The sequence below is a fragment of the Sitophilus oryzae genome, unplaced genomic scaffold (genome assembly GCF_002938485.1).
Source record: "Sitophilus oryzae breed Bouriz unplaced genomic scaffold, Soryzae_2.0 scaffold_907_pilon_pilon, whole genome shotgun sequence".
Classification (NCBI taxonomy): domain Eukaryota; kingdom Metazoa; phylum Arthropoda; class Insecta; order Coleoptera; family Curculionidae; genus Sitophilus; species Sitophilus oryzae.
Genome location: NW_022147536.1, coordinates 193,500 through 210,137, shown reverse-complemented (window position 1 = coordinate 210,137; position 16,638 = coordinate 193,500). Strand labels below are relative to the sequence as shown.

The window sequence follows — 16,638 nt, the reverse complement described above, 5'->3', positions numbered from 1 at the left end:
CAAGCAACGCAGACGATCTACGGAAACAATGTCCAGTGTATTGTTGTGGATTTGGAAGACTTAGGAACAATGCTATTTTATACGGCATTTTCCCTAAAGTATTAATGCCCACGGGTTGCCTAATACATTTTCCATTTCTGTACCCCACAAAAAATCGAGTATGCTCTGTGTTGCTTGGCCGCATAGCTATATATCTTCGAACCATTTCCACCATATTTATTCCTTCAACATTCCCTTTCGTTATAAAAAAAAATCTCGTGATATCTTTGTTTTCGTAAATGGAATAATGACATGAATGCATTGTCCTTCATCTTTAACATTTTGCAGCTGCATATTTGTCAACTCGATACGCCGCGCCGGCAGGCTCCCGCAAGTCCCACTATCAATGGAACTTTTGTCAGGAAATAAGTTTTATCATCAGCTTCCAACAAAAAACGAGTTATGGTTTGGTTTGATTTGAATTTTCTTTTCTTAAAACTCTCGATTTTTTTTATCGAAATCCTTCGGATTTTTTTTAGAAATGCAATTAAATGGATATACTTACTAATATCTGTATTTTTCTTCACTGATATAACTGAACGTAGCATGGAATAATATACCCAAAATGATGAAGCCTTCCTATGCTTTGAAAGATGTTCAAAATCTGCTAGAAGAACCTTTTCGTTACTACTATTCTTGATTCCTTTCCCTTTACACCAATCTTCAAGTTTTACATAGGCTTGCTCGTACGTTTGTCTTGATTTTTCGGGAAGTAGGGAATCGACAACGTTTTGCGCAATGCCTTCAATATCCGAAGGGACAGTTTCAGAATCAGAATCAACCATATTAATATTATTTTTTGCTTTTTGCTAAAACTGAACGTTTAACACAAAATTGAACATGAATTGATGAAACTAACTCGAGGCTTAACGTTACACGCGTTTCATTATGATGTTCGTATCGAACTTGTATCATTAATAACTATAATCCATTTTTTTGTTATAAAAAATAAACGGTTATATTCTGTATTAAAAAGTATGCTCAAAACAATCGATTTGAACTTTTTAACTTTAATACATTTTGAAAAGCCTGCGGCTATATTTTTTCATAAAGCTGTACCACGCAGCACCGTTTTTTTAATCATTTTAGCCATTGGATGTAGCGCTAAATGTACAGTAGTGCAGTAAATTGCTTATTGGGTTTATCCCATGCCGTGCTTTTTTTGGATTTATTAGTAGATTCCCGATATTTTTTAACTTTTTTTAGTTCCATACCAATTCGAGGTTATAAAAAAGTTTCGCAGTTGATGAAATTCCGCGTTGCCTCGTAACTCGTCCAACTTTTTTCCCAACTATTTCAAATGTTGGTTTTGCTATTAGTTTTGTTTCCAACCGCGTTTGATTTTTTCATTCTCCGCATCGACTGTTTAAAACTACACTCACCGGCAAAAAAAACCGGCCAGTAAAAACTAGTCCCAATTTCAAAGTTGGATTTCTCGCGAACCACTCATTGGATTTTGATGATTTTTTTTTAAATTGTAAATTAATTCCTTCTTAACGGATGCTACGTCAGAAATTTTTATTCACAATTTATTTTGAGCACATACAGGGCACAACAATAAGACGAAGTTTTTGCCCGAACTTTGTAACACCCTGTAGGATGCAGCAGCTGTAGTTGCTATTCCTAAATCAAATCACATTGTATCCTCATCTTTTGTGAGCATTTTGTTTTTTTAATCACGACATTATCTCCGTTTGTATTGGAGCTACGCTGCTTTAAAACAAACGCCTCGAAAAAAGATTTAGTCCAATGCTCAATATCCCAATTCACATGTAAACGCGCAAACTGAAGACGTGCTCGACGATGTCTTGGAAGTAGTTGGGGTCCTGTGGTAGGCCTCCTTGCAGACAAGCTATTTTCTTTTAGTCTTCGTCGGTTTGTTCTCTCACTGACTTGAGTTCTACGCACATATGTAGCAGATGTTGATTCTGAAACGCTGTAATTCTAGGATTTTGTAAAGTATTCAGGACAATAAAGCGGTCGTCAATTGCATTTTTCTTCCGGAACCCACTCGCCTGGTGAAATTTTCCGTTTCCATATACCGATTCCAGGCATCCCGGACTGTTGTTCGAGATATACCCAGGGTATCGGACACATAACGTTGATTTCGGCCATCCATACGCCACAGATAATGGCATTTTTTAATTTGACAACCGTTGTTGTCATATTGCAAATACTCATAAATCCCTTTTCGTCTAGGTCGCCTTGATTATTTACAGATAAAACTTTCTGACTGCGAAGCATTTTTCCGAGACGTTCGTTTTAAAGCAGCGTATCTTCAATAAAAAGACAGATAATGTGTAACGTGATCAAAAAAACAAAATGCTCACAAAAGATGAGGCTACAATGTGATTTGATTTAGCAATAGCTACTACAGCTCCTACACCCTACAGGGTGTTACAAAGTTCGGGCAAAAAACTTCGTCTTATTGTTGTGCCCTGTATATGCTCAAAATAAATTCGGAATAGAAATTTCTGACGTAGCATCCGTTAAGAAGGAATTAATTTACAATTTAAACAAAAATCATCAAAATCTAATGAGTGGTTCGCAAGAAATTCAACTTTGAAATTGGGACTAGTTTTTAGTGGCCGGTTTTTTTTGCCGGTGAGTTTAGTTAGTAACTAAGGATCAGAAGAGGACCACAATAGATCTGAAAAGCTCAGATCAGGCCGATAGCCACCTCCAAGTATCAGATTTAATCTAACTGACAATCTAAAGAATTGAGATTTAAACACTTAAAAATACCTTTTTTTCCTAAAAAAATATATCTTGGAAACCTAAAAAAATATAACGAGGAAAACTCGAGGAACAAATTACGAATAGGGACGAACTACAAGGTTTTAGACGAAATCGATCAACTACAGACGCAGTATTTATCATTAAAAAAATTAAAGAAAAAGAAATAGAGTTTAATATACCAGCCTATACAGGGTGGAGCACATCATTCGCCTCTGTTGATTATACGAAAACGGAAAGAAGTAGAAACAAAATTTTTTGTGCGTATATGTAGAGAGTCAATATGCATAATTTAAGATTATTTTCAAATGTACAGGGTGTGTCAGAACTAAGATCCATACCAAAGTTATATTTTTTCTTATGGAACACCCGGTATTTTATTTCATTTTTGGATTCTTGGGCATAAAATAAAGCATTTATTATAAGGGTTTAATATGTTTCAATACTTTGGTTTTTAAGATATTTAAAGATATTTAAATATGCATGCTATAATAAAAGAGTTTGTCAACATTACTGTACATTACTTTTCAGAGTTAATTCTTGTACTGACTTTGAAGCCAGAGAAATAAACCTTAGTAAAAAATTTTATTAATTCCTTAAATGTATACAGGATTATGAGAAGGCTTTCGACTCTATAGAGCTGCACGCCATCCTCGATGCCCTACAAAATGCCAGAATAGACTGCAGATACTCGGGCATAAGATCATCTATTTACATATCAGCTACAATGATTATCAAACTGGATGACATAAATATCACAAATAAAATTAAAATGGAAAGAGGAGTTCGATAGGGAGATACTATTTCCCCCAAACTTTTTACACTGGCCCTGGAGGACGTATTTAAGAAGCTGAACTGGGACAAGAAGGGTATTAAGGTAGATGGTGGGATGCTTAACCACTTGCGCTTCGCTGATGATATCGTTGTCCTGGCCTCATCGTTGGAAGAACTTTAAACAATGCTCGAACAACTTCACCACACATCTGCGCAAGTAGGTTTAAAAATGAATTTGTCTAAAACTAAAACCCTAAATGAAAATGAAGAGCAAGTTAATGTTAATGGACAAAGGATTGAGAACGTTAAAGAGTATATATATATCTAGGTCATGCCATAAAACTCGGCACGGAAAATCAAACAACCGAAATTTCTAGAAGGATCAAACTCGGATGGGCAGCTTTTGGTAAACTTAACTTTATATTCAAAAGCAAAATCCCAAATAGCCTAAAAAGAGACGTTTACAACAAATGCGTCTTGCCTGTCATGACCTATGGTTTGGAGACTAAGACGATGACGGTACGAAGTGTGAACAGGTTGCGAGTGAGCCAAAGAGCTATGGAAAGAGCCATGATAGGCATCAGTCTTCGCGACCACATTAGAAATGAAGACATTCGCCGACAGACGAGGATAACGGACATCGTAGAGAGGATAGCTAACTCTAAATGGTCTTGGGCAGGACACTTGGCCAGAAAGTCCGAGGAAAGATGGGCAAAAAGACTTCTTTGCTGGAGGCCACGCCTAGCAAAACGCCTAGTCGGCCGACCTCCTAAAAGATGGTCTGATGATATCCAAACCGTAGCCGGTAAGAACTGAATGAGGAGAGCACAGAATCGAAACGAGTGGAAGAAACTGAAAGAGGCTTGGATGAGTAATGGCTGAGAAGAGAAGAGATACAAGGATATCAAAAAATGCTTGTCTATTTTAAATATTAATAACAATAACAGCTCCCGTATATAGCGTTTAACGCCTTGGGAGTAGCAAGGTACAGCTTGCTATACTAGAGCCGTTCGATATACAAGGAAGGTAATGTGGCTAGCACTACGCTTCAACAGCCTATTATTACCTCAGGATTGTGAATCCCAAGTACTCATTTAAGGCTGAGTCGGCCTAGTTACCCAAACTATTTTTATTTTAATAAAAATAGTCGGCTGATGAAATGCCGGGTGTGGGAATCGAATCCACACCTTGAGATTGGTAGACGAGAGCCTGTACCTCTACGCCACCAGGCACCTTATTTTATATATTTATTTTACATAAAAACTTCGTTAAAATAGGTACAACACTATGTATTTTTTTTTAGAAAATTGCCATGGCGACACCAGCCATTTTGATTACAATTTTATTAAAAAATCTCTTTTTAAAAGGAGACAGCCTTAGTCCCTTCTTATTCAATCTCTTAATGGACATCATCATAGAAAAGGTGATCTCGATGAATATCGGTTATCGAATAGGACACAACAGAGTTAGCGTGGTGCGTTACGCTGATGATGCTGCCATTATCGCGGAGACAGAGGACGATATGCAGAGCCAGCTTCACAAATTCTATCAAGTAAGCAGGGAATTAAATATGATTACCCTCTACAGAAAAAACTAAATGCTTAACTTTCTCTAAAGAGCCGGTAAGATGCAAACTAGTATCTAGTAAAAAACCTAGGAATAGATATGTCGCACTACTATGATCCAGAGAGATCTGAGAAGCCAAATAAACAGAGCAACAGATATGTCAGGATGTCTGAGGCAAATAATAGTGTGGATAAACTGTTTTATGCGAACAGACAGCAAAATTAAAATTTATAAGACCTGCATCAGACCAATAATAATGACATATGACATAGGAATCCGAGAGGAAACAAAAAAGACCAAAAGCATGTTAAGAGTCGCTGAAATGAAGAACTTAAGAACCATAATGGGGAAGACTAGAAGAGACAGAATTAGAAACACAAATGTCAGACAAAAATGTGGAATACAGGACGTAGTGAGATGGAGTAAGCAAAATTAAAAGACCATGGTTCGTACACGTAAAACGCATGGTAGAAAACAGGCTACCATGCATAGCTCTTGAAGGGAAACCCATGGGTAAGAGACAGCTGGAAAGACCTCCAAACAGATGGAAAGACAGTAGTTGGCAGTCCATCTCCCAAGATCTCCTACAGAGGCAACCTTAAAACTAACAGATCGACTAGATCTCAAATAAGTAAAAGAAGAAGAAGAAAGAAAACTTAATGAATATCTGGTATCTTCTAACAATCCATTCCTCTTATCACGCCCTCTCCTGCCGAAGGTTGGCGATCCAAATGGCAATTGTGACTCTGGAAACTGCAGCCCGGAAGATTTCCGCAGACGAGCGTTCAAACCATCTCCTTAAATCTTTTAGCCATGAGTTCTGGCGTCTTCCTATTGATCTTTTCCATTGCACTTTGCCCTCTGTTATGAGGCGCAGCATTTCGTATCTACCACCTCGCATCACATGACCCAGGTATTGCATTTTTCTTTCCTTGATGGTGTTCAGTATCTCTTTTTGTTTCTGCATGCGCTGGATTACTTCATAGTTGGTAATCCTTTGTTCCCATGAGATTCGCAGCATCCGTCTGTACACATACATTTTGAAGGCTTCTATTCTCTTTCCGGTCTGTGAATCCAGTGTCCAGCTCTCACATCCATAGAGTAACACAGAGAAGACGTAGCATCTGGCCATTAGAGTTCTGAGTTCCGCACTGAGGTCTCTTAATGGCTAACAATCCATAGAATAGCAATATTATTACTAGATTGGATTTATTAATAACATCACATGAGAAAACATAAAAATTGTGCTTGCGTGAGATGCACAAAATCTGTACTTTTAACATTAACATTGAAAATGTTTCTGTTATCCTATATAAGGGAGCCCAAATCGAATTAAAATGCTACATTTGCCACACCATGATGTCATCACGCGTATACGCATAGGAAATCTCGGCGCAGAACGGCGCGGCGGCGGCAGTCGGACATCGCTAATTGTTTATTGATATATCTTTATTAGTTTAAAAGCAAAAAATATGGGGTGTGCTTTGTTACCTTGTCAAGACATAAGCGAAACTTATAAATCGCTTCTTTTTTTCATTTAGGCCTTCGTTTTTCGTTAAATGAAAGTTATATTTAAAAAAGTCCATTTTTATACCAAATTTTCGCATGATTGAAATGAGTTATTCATGTTTAAAGTTTTTTTCGGTCATAAGCGCTAATGGAAATGATTTTTTGTAAATAATTATAAAAAATTACTCTCTACGAAGACATTATTTTGTACTGGATCAAAAAATAAGTATTTGTTTTCTCTATACGGTGGTATTAATATATCGATTTTTAATGATAGTGCCCTTTTTCCCGGTCTAATTTTGTACTACTTTTGGAATAAGGGTCCCCATATCATGTACTTGTACTTCCTTCCCTGAAAAATTCAGCTTGTGACACCGAAGTGGGATACATATATAAAAGCTCAAAGGGTTTTTTTTGTTACATCCATCCCGCCGAAACCACCTCACCAATCTTCATGATTCTTTTTTTAAATGAAAGGTATATATGTCTAGATTTGTTATGAAGTATTATTATATCGTTTAATCGGTATTTCTTTATGTAAAACGAATAAATATTAAAACATACCTGAAAAACACCTACACAAAATACCTCCAGAAATCAATTATTTGTCATTGTCAGTGGTGTGTCAGTTAGATTATAGAGATTATATATAAAGTTTTTAGATATTTTAGGGGTCAGTTCATACCACCAGCTTTAGATACATCAATATTAGAACAAAAGTTCGTTTAAAGAACATTAGTGATTAGTGAATTAATTATGCAAAGCGATTTTAGAAAATTCATCCTCTTAGAGTGTAAAATTATGTCGAACGATTTGTTGTATGAAAATCATTTACTATCTGGTCTAGAAGAATGAAATTCTACAGAAAGAATAAGAAGAGATTTTTGAAATTCATCAACCAAAAGGGTAAAGTTAGTAAAAAATTATATAAACCTTCGTGACCTCTGGATTATACACATAAAAATTTGCACAAAGAATCATTTAAAAGACATGAGTTAATTATTTGGACATAGGAATTTATGAAATGCATACCCTTAGGGAGTAGAATAGGGAATGAAAGTTTGCTGTACGAAAATGCATTACTATAACATCTAGAAGTATAACATATTATACAAGGGTTTATTTATAGTGACATCAATAATATGAACGAAATACTTCTTCTTCAAATCATCCTTCTAGGAATAAAAAATAACATATAAAAAAAGTATTAGTGCTCTGGAAAAATAAAATAAAATCAGGGCAGTATATTAAGAAAAGCGACAATTAAAAACTTTATATGTCAAAGCTATTTATTTTAGTAATACAGTTTATATGGGACCATGGGTAGGGTTCTATCCATAGAGGGTAAATGTCATTTCACTATTTATTATTTTCGAGAGATCTTTTTTGAGATTTTGCAAAATCTCGACTTTGGTTAGGTTAGGTTAGGTCGAGTTCTAAACTACTTTTTCCGTGAATGTTTAAATCTGTTGTTTTTTGTTAAGTTCGTTATTTAAACATATGTATGTAATACACTCATATTAACACTAATCATATTTTTACGTTTTTATTCATCATTTTCAATGTCCCCCCGGTTGCATCTTTGTAAAGGACTGTGAATTTTTTTCGGAGAATAACCCCACGTATCCCAGCAAATATGCCTTATTTATTCTGTTATCGATTGCGCAACATCATATGCATGACCGTTTCAGCGTTCAAGAAAAACCGAAAAAAGAAAAAAAAAACCGTCAGTCATTTTGCTGCCGATCGTTCGCCATTTGGACTTTCACGTAGCCGACATCGGCCACGTTGCCGCTGTTTATCTGTTTTCAGCTTTATGGCTGCAAGCTTCTCGATTCTTTTTTTACGTTCGCTTTTCATTGCTCGATTTTATTGCCCTGTTTGCTCCCGTTTACGGTTTATGTCTTTATTTGGTTTTCCTGGGAAATGCTCATCGGAGCTGAATTTGCTTACGTACCAAATGCTCTTTTTCAGTTTTTTTTTCTTTTTCTTTCAATCAGGATGGATTTATTTACTTCTATTTATTCACGCATCAAAGAATTTTTTCCTGATTTTTTTTTAATAAAATATCCGTTTCAAAATATCCGGCAATAGTGCAAACTTGGGAAGTTTGTTTAAGTGTTTGTTTAATATGTTTTAACTTCTACAGGGTGGGTCAGAAAATTGTGAGTGGATCAGGATGATTTTTTTGTATTTTATTGCATTTTTGGCTTCCTTTCAGATCACTTTACATAATCCTAATATCAGAGATATTAATAAATAATAAATAAAAAATATATATCTTTCAACCTCCCTTGAAAAAAATATTACAAATACAAGAACTGTCCTGAAATCAAAACTATATTAAGGAGGGTCCACATTTAGTAACATGTTATATAACATTGCTATTTAACAAGCTACATGTAACATGTTAAAAAACCGGGGGCCGTCCACATTATAGTTTTCGTAGTCATGAATCGTTTTGGCGAGAAAGAGGTTCAGCTCGCAGCAGCGGCGTGCGTAATTATTTTTGAACTAAGGGAAAGAAAGTCGAGAAAAAAAGCGGTTTTGAGTCCGCCATAGCCTACCAGTAAAATCTAGATACAGTTGAACACAATTAGCTTATCTTTTCAATACTTGCCTCGGCTGTTTCTCGTGGTGTCGTCTGTCTTTTAAAAACATTAATAATTTACAGTACGTCTCGTCTGCTGGATCTGTGTCTATGAAAGGAATGCGGACAAAAAACATTTAAATAAACAGCAATATATTCTATACGTCGATTTGACGAGTGCGTCACCGCAAATCGCTCCGCCCACTCATTTTATTGGCTACTTGCAAATTTGTCGAATTTTTATTGATGGGACGCGTCGTCTATTTTTTACGAAAAACATCGAGAGAATATCGTTTCCCCTCTCACGGATACCCCGTAGCTACAGAACGAACAGAGGTACTGTAAAAGCAAAAGCAAACCATTTTGAATTATCCACTTCATCTAAACCATGCAGTTCCTTATTTGCATTTCTTTTGTTCCCGCTGGAACTGGCCTATTAGATTACGCATTTTTTCTCAACTTTTTCTGTTTCCAAATACATACTATGAAATGAAAATCGCTGTCATTTTATATGGAAAATTATATGGGGAATGTCATCGATCGTCATGTCCAAGCCAACTGGACGGGAGGCCGACGGGAGCAGTTTTTTTCGATCATACGGTATTATTGACCAGTAAATAAACAAACCCAAGAACAGTTAACCTAAACAAACCAATATCAGCTCACCACACTAAGATTCTGTCGCGCACGTCCCTGAAAATATGAGCGGCTAAACTAGAAATTTAGCAAGTGTGGACGCATTGTTTCATGTTACAATAGCAATGTTGCACAACATCTTTTGATCTTTACCGACTACAAATGGATAACATCTAGCAAGTTATATAGCATCGAAATTTGCTAAATATAACTAAAAAATATGTAACATGTTATATAACTTTGCTATATAGCGGTGTTATATAGCAAGTGTGGACCGTCCTTTAGATATTTAATTTAGATCTTTAGATGGCCTGTACTTACTTTGCTATAAATATGATAATCGTAAATCATGCAGGATGTTCGAAATTCTACGCCAAACTTTCTAAAATATAAAATAATATTTCTTGTTTTTTTTAAAGGAACATTGTATATTATTTATCTGTATATTATTTTCTCAGTAAATGGAGAATTAAAAAATGAACATTTTTGGTAATCAGAGTATTTTAAAAATTTTAATGGTTTTGCAGATATTCGAGGTTTTATATTTCATATTGCATTTTCCACACAAAATTTTTATCGAAGCCACCTAATGATTTTTCTCTCGTATTTTACCCTTGAGAGAATGATATAATACTGAGTGTATCTGCGAAACCATTAAAAACTTTGAAATACTTCAATAAAAAAAAATGGTCATTTTATAATTCTGCATCTAATAAAAAAATAATAATATATAGGGTGTTCCATATAAAAAAACAAAGATTTTTTTTATATTTTTTGTTTTTTAAGTTTGGCATAGAATTTTGGACACCCTGTATGACTTAAGATTACGATATTTATAGCAAAGTAATTCACAGTTTTGATTTCACAGTTCTTGTGTTTGTAATAATTTTTTAAGTAAGATTGAAAAGTGCCAAAATACAAAACAATAGAAACATATACAAGGTGAGTTTCCTACGATGTTCTCTATGGGTATCTTGGAAACTACTGGAAATAGAGAGTAGGTTAAATGTGGAAAGAATTGTAGTTTTGTGGGGTCATAAATATGCACCTTTCAAATTTTTGAAAAAGTTCATGGCTTACTAGATATTTGGAAAAAATCAAATTTCGACTATTTTAAAAATAGCCCCTAATTCCATTAAAATCTATTTTAGACAAAAAGTTTTCAGATAAAAGTTGCAGACAATCACATTCCTAATGAGTTTGTGTTCTCTGACAGAATATAATATTAAACGGTTCTTTGCAATTTACATTACACTAAAACTAAAAAAATCTAATTTCACTACATACACTTTAAGTTATTTTAGCAAATGTTCAAAAAACCGCAATTGTTTTGAGTACATAAAATGCATCTTTTTAAAACTGAATTACAAGCTGTTCCCAGAGAACGGCCGAACGACTTTCATAAACTTCTCCCGTACCGTCTCTTCGAGTGCCTCTCATAATTCATAAGTTCTTTTGTAAACCTTGTTGTTAACCATACCGCATAAAAATATCTAAAATAGATAGATAGGTCAGGTGATCAAGGAGGCCCATGCAATTTGGTCCACCTCTTCCTATCCCTGAGTTTGCATAATGATATAAATAATTTTTAACATTTCTTTCATAATGAGGGGGAGTTTCATAATGATAGTCATGTTGGAAACACTTTATTGATATGCGAGTATCTAAATTTAACTTTTCTAAAAATTGTAAGTAACGTTCACCGGTCAACGTATCCTCGAAAATGTATGACCAATAAAAGTTGAACCAATAATCCTACTCACTTTGATTCTTTTGAAAAATTCATATTTACAATTTTTGTTTATTTTAATTTACAAAGTTTGGATGTGACAGTTTCACATTACTGAGAGCAACGACGATTGAACTTGGCGTTCCCATGGCTAAGTGAAATTGTTTAAAAATGATAAGAATTGGCAATAACTCTGTAATTTTTCTAAAGAAACATATTATAGCTTATATCGCTACAAAGATTAAAAAATGGCGCTTTTTATGATGCCATGGCCAACTATGGTTTCCATTTAAAAAAAACATTATGTTTCTGTCATATGTCAAAAATGACAGGCTTTAGGAAAAAATGGAGGACACAATCTCATTAGGGATGTAATTATCTACAACTTTTATCTGAAAACTTTTTGTCTAAAATAGATTATAATGGAATTAGGGAGAATTTTCGAAATAGCCGAAATCTGTTTTTTTCGAAATATCTGGTAAGCCATGAACTTTTTCAAAAATCTGAAAGGCGCATGTTTATGACCCCACAAAACTGCAATTCTTTCCCAATTTAACCGACTCTCTATCTCCAGTAGTTACCGAGATACCCATAGAGAACATCGTAGGAAACTCACCCTGTATACTATATACTATTAAAAATAAAATATTGGGAACTAACAATTAAAACACATTAATTAAAATGAGTCAATGTCTCTTGTATCGCACAATTTATTAATATCAAGGTAATGAGCTTAATTTCTTATTATTATGTAGATACTTGAAATGAAATGAAAGCTAGTAGGTATGCTAATAAGTTCACATCTTAGCAATGTCTGTTTTCTGTTTATACTCTCTTAGAAAATAATCCAGTTATTGCAATTTGAATTGAATGTTGATAACAAAGTAATTGACCAGTTGGGAAATCACGATCCGGTACTCTAGGTCACGTTTCTGCATTATTGCCAGTTTGTCGAATAATTCTAATAATCCTAACAGTAATGTTCTATAACATCAAGTTAATCCTGTTCATAAGTTACATCAAGATATTATTTTGAAATTGATCATCCCAATGATATTTAAATTGACTACAATATTCCATTACATATATTTATTTGTATTTTTATTATCTGTTTTGAGAGTATTTAGTGTTATTTCTGTGTTATATTTTAGTATTAATTGTTTTAAAATTTTAAAATTTCCTGATGATTCTATAACATGATTAGCGAAACATTCATCGAGAGTTGAAATAAACTGTATACAGGGTTGTTCACCACATACGACACGGAGTATTGTAGCTAAACGATGAGATTTTTACAAATTGTAAGTTTGGGGTTCGTTGAAGGACTATTAGAGCTACAATTTAAAATTATTTTTACAAGATACAGAGTGTCTCAAATAAATAAAAAATATCAAAGTTGTATTTTTTTAAATAGAACACCCTGTATATTATTACATTTTTAGTTTCTACGATTAAAATAAAGGTAAATTTGATTAAGGTTTATTATACTTGAACCTTACAGTTTTTGAAATATTTTCAATTTTGTGAAATTGCAGTAAAAATTTTAAAGCTTCATTTCTCCAAGGGTATCAATGTTTTTAATACTAAATATTTACTGAAGTTTATTTACTGATCCGTTATTGTGTTGCAATAATAAAAATAATACTACCTTATACAGAGTGTCTAAAAATTTATTTTAAATAATTATTAGCTTCAAACGGCAATAACTTCTTTAATTTAAATGGAATGCCCTGTATGTTTTAGGAGAATCAGATGCACAATTAAATTGTCTATCAAATTGTATTATACCATTTTTTACCTATTTCTTCAAGTTTTCGTAGAAAATGCATTTTCTTATAATTTAGACCTCATTTATCAATATATCCATGGAATATTGACATTTTAGATTGTTTTTAAAGCAACAAATGTACAAAATGTACAGACTAGTAATATTATCGTTTTTAGCAAAACGGTAATATTACTAGCCCATTTGTATGCAAAAAGAAAACTATTTAAATCTTTATAAAAGAGTGTACCATTAATTAAATATAACACCATTATTTCCGCTCACATACTAATTAATGATATACTTAATTGTGTTCGTTAATAAATTATTATAAATAAATGTGGATTTCTGAGTCAGAAATCAATATAATAATAAGTTATCAAATTAAAGTCTTTGTTGTTATAAATAAGTATTTATTAAAAAATGAAATATCATTTTTAAGGTGTTACTTTTTATCACACTGTCTAATGCCCATACAAAATTCAGTTTTTTAGTATTTGGAGCAATTATTATTAATCAACGCAGTCAGTTAATGTAGTTTGAATACTGGAATCATATTAATTGATCCTCTTTAACAAATATTTAAACAGTTTTTTTTTATTTTTTAATGAAATAAACGAATTATATCGACAATATTAGTATCTGTACTCTTTAAAAATTTGGTACATCTTTAAAAATAATCTAAAATGTCAATAGTCCATGGGTATATTGATAAATAAGTTCTAAATTACAAGAAAATGCATTTTCTACGGAAACTTAAAGAGATAGGTTAAAAATGGTATAATATAATTTGATAGACAATTAAATTGTGCATCTAATTCTCGTAAAATATACAGGGTGATCCATTTAAATTAAAGAAGTTATTGCCGTTTGAAGCTAATAATTATTTAAAATAAATTTTTAGACACTCTGTATAAGGTAGTAGCATTTTTATTATTGCAACACAATAACGGATCAGTAAATAAACTTCAGTAAATATTTAGTATTAAAAACTTTGATACCCTTGGAGAAATGAAGCCTTAAAATTTTTACTGCAATTTCACAAAATTGAAAATATTTCAAAAACGGTAAGGTTTAAATATAATAAATCTTAATCAAATTTACCTTTATTTTAATCGTAGAAACTAAAAATGTAATAATATACAGGGTGTTCCATTTAAAAAAATACAACTTTGATATTTTATTTGGGACACTCTGTATCTTGTAAAATTATTTTTAAATTGTACCTCTAATAGTCCTTCATCGAACCCAAAACTTACAATTTGTAAAAATATCATCGTTTAGCTACAATACTCCGTGTCGTATGTGGTGAACAACCCTGTATATTGTCGCAGGTTTTTGAACTCTTTTTGGATTCCAACTGAGATGGTTAGGTTTTAACTATTTAACCAACTGTTTGATTACTAATTATTGCTTTTTGGGTTTTTTATAAATCGTGCCTCAAAGAGAATAAAATGGAAACAAAAAAAAATCAAAAATAAACATATCATTCTGATAGCTACTTTATTTTCAAGAAAATCTTTACTTCTGAAGTCACTGAAAATGCAAAAAAAATGTTACAATAATGTATAGGTATGTTAGCTTAGAAACATACATCAAAATGCTTTTAGAATTAGGTAAGATTAGAAAAGGCGCGTTATTTACGAAACACGTATATGTTTTTTTACTAGACTGGTATACTAAAGTCTTTGTTCATATTCCCCTATTGAAAGTAAGGTGACTGACTAAAATTCAAAGATTGTAATTTTCCATTTGACAATTGGAGGAAAATATTATTAAGCGAATCGAACATAACAATTTATATTTAAGAACAATTTAATAAATTAATAATATTAGACGTATTTTATTACAATTTTATAATTAATATATTTTTTTTTTCTATAATAGTAATTAAATACTGAATTATCATTCGGTTAATGAGTTTCCAATAAAAATACATTTCAATAACTTAAAATTTAGATATTTCTATGAATAAGCATTTAAAGATTCGTGTAAAAAATGTGTATTTTCTTAGACGTTAGATAATAGAAAACCCTTTTATACAGGGTGAGTTTTCTACGAATGTTCTCTACCGGTATCTCGGAAACTACTGGAGATAGAGAGTCAGTTAAATGGGGAAAGTATTGCGGTTTTGTGGGGTCATAAATATGCGTCTTTTGGATTTTTGAAAAAGTTTATGGCTTACTAGATATTTAAAAAAAATCGTTTTTTATAAATGATCCCTAATTCCATTATAATCTATTTTAGATAAAAAGCTTTCATATAAAAGTTGTAGATAATCACATCTTTAATGAGATTGTCTGTAGTTGTTATTTAGTTAACTTTGATAGTGAACATTTGTTAACCAAGTTAGAATCATTCACAAATGATTACATCATACATTAGGTGGTTGCATGACTATTTTTTTTTCTAAAGTTTTGAACCTCAAACGCACCGCTACTGTTCAATAAACTCATTAATTTTTTCTGTAATAACTGAACAAAATTTTATAAAGATGTCAATTCTATATAATATCTATACTTAATTATTTTATATAAATTACGTACATAACATTTTAAAGAAACTAACAAATTGGAATATAGGGAAATGAGTTTCAAATATTAATTTAAACTCACATATTAATCTGTCTTAAACAGATTCAGGGACAGGAAAAAACCACCAAAAAATTTACGATGCAGGGAGCAAATTTCATTGGACAAAAATGCTAAATATTTTTAGGGACGGTAGTAACAAATGTGACATTTCATTTTCCAATTTTTTGCTTTACAATTTTTTGCAATTTTTTTATAATGTTTTTTATTATTCAGCATCGGTGGCTGTACAAAAAGAGAAACAGAATTGAAATAAAATACGGCTTTGGAACACATATTTTTAGTATAATAGGATTTTTATATATTTGTACTGTATTTGATAAATATAAAGCGGTTTGAGTAGCGTTCATAGTGAGTTAGATATACAGGGTGACACCTCTCATACGACGCGGCGGCTTCAAGAAAAAGGGCATATCTTCGATCTACACAGAAAGAAACAATATCTTAGATTGAGTATACGAGTATCTTCAAATTTATTTGCTTGAATTTAGAGAGCATATTCTCATTTTAAGCAATAACGACACAATTAAAGATGTTCGCAAATTTAAACATATAAAGGTAATTTAGTTTTCATTATGTACCTATATCTATGGGTCATCTATTTCCTGTTAAATTTATAGTATTTTTTTAAGACAAATATAGAGCTTAAGGAAAGGAAAATTATCTCTGTCATTTTATTTTTTTTTTTCATGGAAAATATACG

The 16,638-nt window shown here is 32.5% G+C and overlaps 1 protein-coding gene across 1 annotated transcript in view; it reads right to left on the bottom strand.

The window, feature by feature from the left end:
* LOC115890676 overlaps positions 1–9,769 on the bottom strand; it is a 298,050-nt gene extending 288,281 nt beyond the window's left edge. Inside the window, exon 1 of the mRNA XM_030910978.1 lies at positions 9,555–9,769. The gene's annotated coding sequence lies outside the window, so the exon portion shown is untranslated. The remainder of the gene's footprint in view (positions 1–9,554) is intronic.
* Between the last annotated feature and the right edge of the window lie 6,869 nt (positions 9,770–16,638).